This window comes from Cervus canadensis, chromosome 30, assembly GCF_019320065.1.
Source record: "Cervus canadensis isolate Bull #8, Minnesota chromosome 30, ASM1932006v1, whole genome shotgun sequence".
Taxonomy (NCBI): domain Eukaryota; kingdom Metazoa; phylum Chordata; class Mammalia; order Artiodactyla; family Cervidae; genus Cervus; species Cervus canadensis.
Window position 1 is genome coordinate 12,192,830 of NC_057415.1, and position 6,693 is coordinate 12,199,522.

At 39.5% G+C, this 6,693-nt stretch overlaps 1 pseudogene; it reads left to right on the top strand.

The window, feature by feature from the left end:
* Positions 1–5,945: 5,945 nt before the first annotated feature.
* LOC122431633 lies at positions 5,946–6,371 on the top strand (annotated as a pseudogene).
* Positions 6,372–6,693: the final 322 nt, after the last annotated feature.

The following is a 6,693-nucleotide window of genomic DNA, read 5'->3' on the forward strand; positions in this document are numbered from 1 at the left end:
AATCTCAGGTTCTATTATAAATAGCATTTGGACGGAGTTAAATCATATATTGCCATAATAGAAAACTAATAAATAATGTCTAAAATAATGAAAGTTAGCTTATACTGCTGCATCTATAAAATAGTATGCTATATGGAAACACTGGTATAAATTGCAGAAGAAATGAAGAAAAGTGGTTCCACTAGGGGAAAAAATGACATGACGGTAATCGAGTAAGTCGTGGAGTAGTTTTTATTGTTGTAAATTATGTGTATAAATCTGAACACCCACGTACTAGTTCGCGTATGTACAGAGGTTCCTTTATGTCTATTTTCTCAACTCAGTCAAAAAATCCTAATAGTTTGAAAGCCTCTAAATGTTTCTTAGTTCAAAACATTTTGCAGTTAGGCAAATATACAGAAACAAATAATGCCATGACAAAAACATTGTTCATGATTTCACTATACTAAAGTATTTTCTTAAATGTTACCTGAACAATATTCACACTCTTTTCTAAATTCTATCACTAACCCAGTCTGGGTCATTAGACCAGTTGCTTCATTTCTATCAGCCATGTGTGTGTGTGTGTGTGTGTGTGTGCACGTGCATGCATGCACACATACTTAGTGGCTCGGTTGTGTACAACTGTTTGTGACCCACGGACTGTAGTCCATCAGGTTCCTCTGTCTGTGGAATTTTCCAGGCCAGAATATTGGAATGGGTTGCCATTGCCTCCTCCAGGGGATCCCCTGACCCAGGGGTTGAACCCAAAACATCTCTTGCGTCTCCTGCGTTGCAAGTCTTTACGACTGTGCCACCTGGGAAGCCCCATGAGTCTGAGTATCCTTATCTATCAAGCTAAACAGTTTTCAAAGTTTCCTTCCAAAATCTGATAGTATTTCCGTTTTTGTTACTGGCTATCAGAATGGAGATTTAATTATTTCTGAAGAGCTGTTCAGATTAAAAGGGCTGAGAGCTGAGAAGAGTCAGCTCAGAATAGAGTTTGTGTTTGCATTCCTTTTGCAATAGCTCTTCTTCTTGCATGGAGTTCCATGACCTTCTGTTCTCATTTTCTAGATTCCTATAATACAAAACAGACCCTATTTCAAGACCTGTTGAAATTCTCTCCTGCCTCCCTCCCAAAGTTCAAGAAAAGAGAGAAACAACATGTACCCTGTGGGACTTGCAGAAGCTCATAGGACATAAATGGAGCTCCTAAAAGAGACACAAGTGGTGGACATAAAGATAACATTTGAGGTTAGATGTTTTCAGATTTTTTGAGAAAAACTAAGAACCACATTTAAGGTTGCACTTTATACTAGTATTTCTTTATTGAGATCATATTCAGTTCAGTTCAGTCGCTCAGTCGTGTTCAACTCTTTGTGATTCCTTGGTCTGTCTGTGGAAATCTCCAGGCAAGAATACTGGAGTAGGTTGCCATTCTCTATCTAATTTTTATTCTGAGTTCCCACGGGGCTGTCTGATGGAAGTGTAATCAAATTCACTTCACAGTTAGTTCTGACCCTACCCCTATGGATGCAGGTACAGTCTGAAAGGATGTGAGAATGATGGGATATGTTGCATGGCTGGACCAGATGTGGTCTATCTGCACTGGCATATGTTGAGCTGAGATGTTGCTGCCGCTCTACCTCTCACTTCCAGCTTCTGGTCCACCCCGGGTCTGAATGCCCCTCAGCTGAATCCTGGGGCCTTTGAATTCCACAACAGGTTTGTTTCTGCTCCCACTCTTTCCAGGGAGTCCGAACTACCTACCTCTGGCCTCCTTATCTAGATGTGCCAGACAGCCATTTCTACACTGTGATTCTCTCAGTTTAAGAAAAAATTATCCACAAATTGAAAATAAGACAAAAATGTGGTTGGGAGTTCTTTAATTGTGACATATCATTGAAAAATCTTTAAGGGATTATCTGAGGTACTATGGTAACATTTCTCAACTGTTTTTTTTTTTTTTTCCTCATTTCCCTACAAGGAGAAACCCTAATTATATTCCGATTTAATTTTAGTTAATTAACTTGAGCAAGTTAATTTAATTAATAATCAATTGGTTTCATTACTTGCTCTGATTTACCCCTGAGAAAAAGTAAATAAGTTACATGTTGCTTTGCTTTAAAAGTCATTACTACATGACTCTTTGGAGGTCATTCATAGATTTTTGAAGAGACTCCAGGTAGGACGCTTGGCAAAGGGATGAATCTTGGGAGACTCAGAGCTGTCCCCATCTGACGCAGTAAGTCAGCGTGTCAGTTCCTCTGCTAACTCTTCTTCCAACCTATGTTAGCCAAACACTGGAGGCAGAGAATACACTATACTTTCTCTCTCAAATTTTGCTCAGTTACCTCTTTGAGTTTATTCACCAGAAGTGGGTGAGCAATGGAAAGGAGTATTTGTCAAAAATTTCTACTCTTTTCTTTATCAACCAGAAAACAAACTTTAGGGAGCCAAATTGTGACTCGTCAAAACTTCTGTTTGCTAAGCATCATATAATTTCCTCTGTTCTATGCCTTTTCTCTTTCTACCACCTCCCTAAAATAGCTTCAGCTCAACTTCAACCTTTTCCACAGCAATTATCCTCATACAAATATCTGGGATTGCTTACACCCCAATGAGGCTCCAATTCAATGTGTTACCTTCTCCAAACATTTTTAAGTCCTGAGTCTAACTGTGAAAGCTTCTGCAACCACTGTAAAGTACTCCAAGGCTCAGTGATTGGGTGAGGATGTTAAGGTGGGAGATGATGGACAGAAGAGAGCTGATTCTATGGCTCCACAGTAATATGGTCAACAGGAAGTAATGGGGCAAAGACGGCTGACAAGTGATCTCAGACCCCCCAAAAGATGTGCTAATATTTGCCAAGTTACTTTGCATTGCCAGCATTTTCAACTCTCATTTAGAGTTCTAACAGAAAGGCAAATTCTGTCAATTGCTCTGATATTACGAAGGAAAAGCATTACAAATATAAAGGGGTGGTAGGCTCTTTTGGTGTGTGTGTGTTAATGAGTCCTTATATTACTCTTAATATGTATGACTGTCTCTCTCCCTCTGCCATGAGCAGGGAAATGCTGAAGATCCTCATAAACATACAAATAAAGTATCAAAATTAAATGGGTTTTATAAAAAGATAATTTAATTTTTAAAATAAAAGGAAAGTGATCCTTAAATTCAACCATGACAGAATTATAGGTATCAGACTTACCCTTACAGGGTAATGACATGGAGAAACTGCTTTGGACTCTAAATGTCAGAGCGCTTCAAAGATGTGAAATTCATGAGGTAAATTCCTCATTCTCTTAGTTTTTTATTTGGAAACACATTCCAAATTATAGCACAAAGACAAGACCAAATAAAGAACAGAAGTCTCACCAGGCATAGGAAACAAAATTTCACAATTGCTTAGGTAGCTGGGATTTGTAGAGGGCAAAGTACCAAAGAGGAGGGATTTAAAAAGAGACGGGACTCCCCAACATCTGTAGGATTCTCCTTAAGTCTTTGACTGAATATTAAACTGCAGAAGTTCAGGTAGAAGACAGCTATGGAGGGAAGAGGTGCCTGGAGCTAATAGTGATTCCATATTAGACAGGTCTGAGATGTGGAACATTGACAAGGCAGAATGGATAAACCTCACAAACCACCATGAATGGTGGTTAAGATCTGAGAATAGCAATCCTTTAGGAGGAAAACTACATTAACCTTAGATTAAGGACCACACTAGACTTATCCAAACAAAGGCTAAAACAAAATTAGACAAGGTATAACTGATGTGCAAATAATTAACTGCAAGGCAGGTAAAAGTTCAATAGTCTTTGGAAGAGAAAAATAAAATCAAAGCTCTCAGCAATGTGGCATCTACAGTGTTCAGCATACAATAAAAATTATCAGACATGAATAGAAATATATGTGAGCTATAATCAAAAATAGTTAATAAAATGGACCTAGAGGTGATACTAGGAAATTTGGAAAACTCAGCAGTGGTCACAGACTAGAAAAGGTCAGTTTTCATTCCAACCCCAAAGAAAGGCAATGCCAAAGAATGCTCAAACTACCACACAATTGTAGTCATCTCACACACTAGTAAATTAATGCTCAAAATTCTCCAAGCCAGGCTTCAGCAGCACATGAACCGTGAACTTCCAGATGTTCAAGCTGGATTTAGAAAAGGCAGAGGAACCAGAGATCAAATTGCCAACATCCACTGGATCATCGAGAAAGCAAGAGAGTTCCAGAAAAACATCTACTTCTGCTTTATTGACTATGCCAAGACCTTTGAATGTGGATAACAACAAACTGTGGAAAATTCTTCAAGAGATGGGAAGACCAGACCACCTGACCTGTCTCCTGAGAAATCTATATGCAGATCAGGAAGCAGCAGTTAGAAGTGGAATGGAACAAAAGACTGGTTCCAAATAGGAAAAGGAGTGTGTCAAGGCTGTATATTTTCACCCTGCTTATTTACCTTATACACAGAGTACATCATGAGAAATGCTGGGCTAGATGAAGCACAAGCTGGAATCAAGATTGCCGGGAGAAATATCAATAACCTCAGATACGCAGATGACACCACGCTTAGGGCAGAAAGTGAAGAAGTAAAGAGCCTCTTGATGAAAGTGAAAGAGGAGAGTAAAAAAGTTGGCTTAAAGCTCAACATTCAGAAAACCAAGATCATGGCATCCAGTCCCATCACTTCATGGCAGATAGATGGGGAAACAATGGAAACAGTGGCAGACTTTACCTTTTTGGGCTCCAAACTGACTGCAGATGGTGACTGCAGTCATGAAATTAAAAGATGCCTACTCCTTGGAAGAAAAGCTATGACCAACCTAGATGGCATATTAAAAAGCAGAGACATTACTTTGCCAAAAAAGGTCTGTCTAGTCAAAGCTATGGTTTTTCCAGTAGGCATGTAGGGATGTGAGAGTTGGACTATAAAGAAAGCTGAGCACTGGAAAAATTGATGCTTTTGAACTGTGGTGTTGGAGAAGACTCTTGAGAGTCCCTTGGACTCAAGGGCATCCAACCAGTCCATAGTAAAGGAAATCAGTCCTGAATATTCATTGGAAGGACTGATGTTGAAGCTGAAACCCCAACATTTTGGCCACCTGATGCAAAGAGCTGACTCATTGGAAAAGACCCTGATGCTGGGAATGATTGAAGGCAGGAGGAGAAGGGGATGACAGAGGATGAGATGGTTGGATGGCATCACTGACTCAATGGACATGGGTTTGGGTAAACTCCAGGAGTTGGTGATGGACAAGGATGCCTGGCATGCTGCAGTCCATGGGGTCACAAAGAGTCGGACATGACTGAGCAACTGAACTGAACTGAACTGAAGAAGCATACATTAATATGTTGTTTTCAAGAAATGGACTTCAAGTATAGACACATTTTTTAAAAAAATAAAAGATTAGAAAATTATACCATGAAAATAGCTAATCAGAAGAGTGCTAGTGGGGCTACACAAGAAGTAGAATTCATAATAAGAAGTATTACCAGCAATAAGGGCTTCCCCAATGACACTAGCGGTAAAGAACCCACTGCCAATGCAGGAAACTTAAGAGACGTGGGTTCCATCCCTGAGTTGGGAAGATCTCCTGGAGAGGGCGTGGCAACCCATGCCAGTGTTCTTGCCTGGAGAATTTCATGGACAGGGGAGCCTGTGGGCTATAGTCCATGGGTCACAAAGAGTCAGACATGACTGAAGTGACTTAGCACACATCAGAGTAAAGATAGGCATTTCATAATGATGCAATAGCAATTTATTAAGAAAAAATAACAATCCTAAATGTATTTTCATCTAATACAAAGCTTCAATATACTCAGTGCAAAAAACTGACAGAGCTAATCTGGAAAGAGACAAGTCCTAATTAAAAATGGAGATTTTAACTTTCCTATTCCAGTACTTGATTAAAACAAATATATTTTAAAATGCTTTCCAGTAAGAGCCCAGAAGAATGGCTCCCTCAAAGAAAGGTGGCAAGAAGAAGGGCTGGTTCACCATTAGCATTGTGGTGAGCAGAGAATACACTATCAACATTCACAACCACATCTATGAAATGAGTTTCAAGAAGTGTTCCCCTCAGGCACTCAAAGAAATCCGGAAATTTGCCATGAAGGAGATAGGAACTCCAGATGTACACACTGACACCAGACTTAAAAAAGCTATCTGAGCCAAGGGAATAAGGAATGTCCCATCTCATATTGGTGTGTGATTGTCCAGAAAATGTAGTGTAGATGAAGATTCACCAAACAAGCTCTATATGTTGATTGCCTACATACCTGTCATCACTTTAAAAAAACTACAGGCAGTGAATGTGGATGAGAACCAACTGTTATTGTCAAATAAAGTTGTAGAACCACAAAAATTAATAAATATATAAAGACTTGAATAAGATTATTAGCCAGTTTAACTTTACTGATATTTATAGAACACTACACACACCAACTGTGGAATTCACATATTTTCCAAGTATATGTGGACTATTTATGAGATAGATCAGCTGCTGGGTCATGAAAGATCTCAGTCCACTTCAAAGAACTGGAGTCATACAAAGCATGCTGCTGCTTCTTAGTCACTTCAGACAAGTCCAACCCTCTGCGACCCCATGGACCATGGCCCGTCAGGCTCCTCTGTCCATGGGATTCTCCAGGCAAGAATACTGGAGTGGGTTGCCATTTCCTTCTCCAATGATAAAGTAAGAA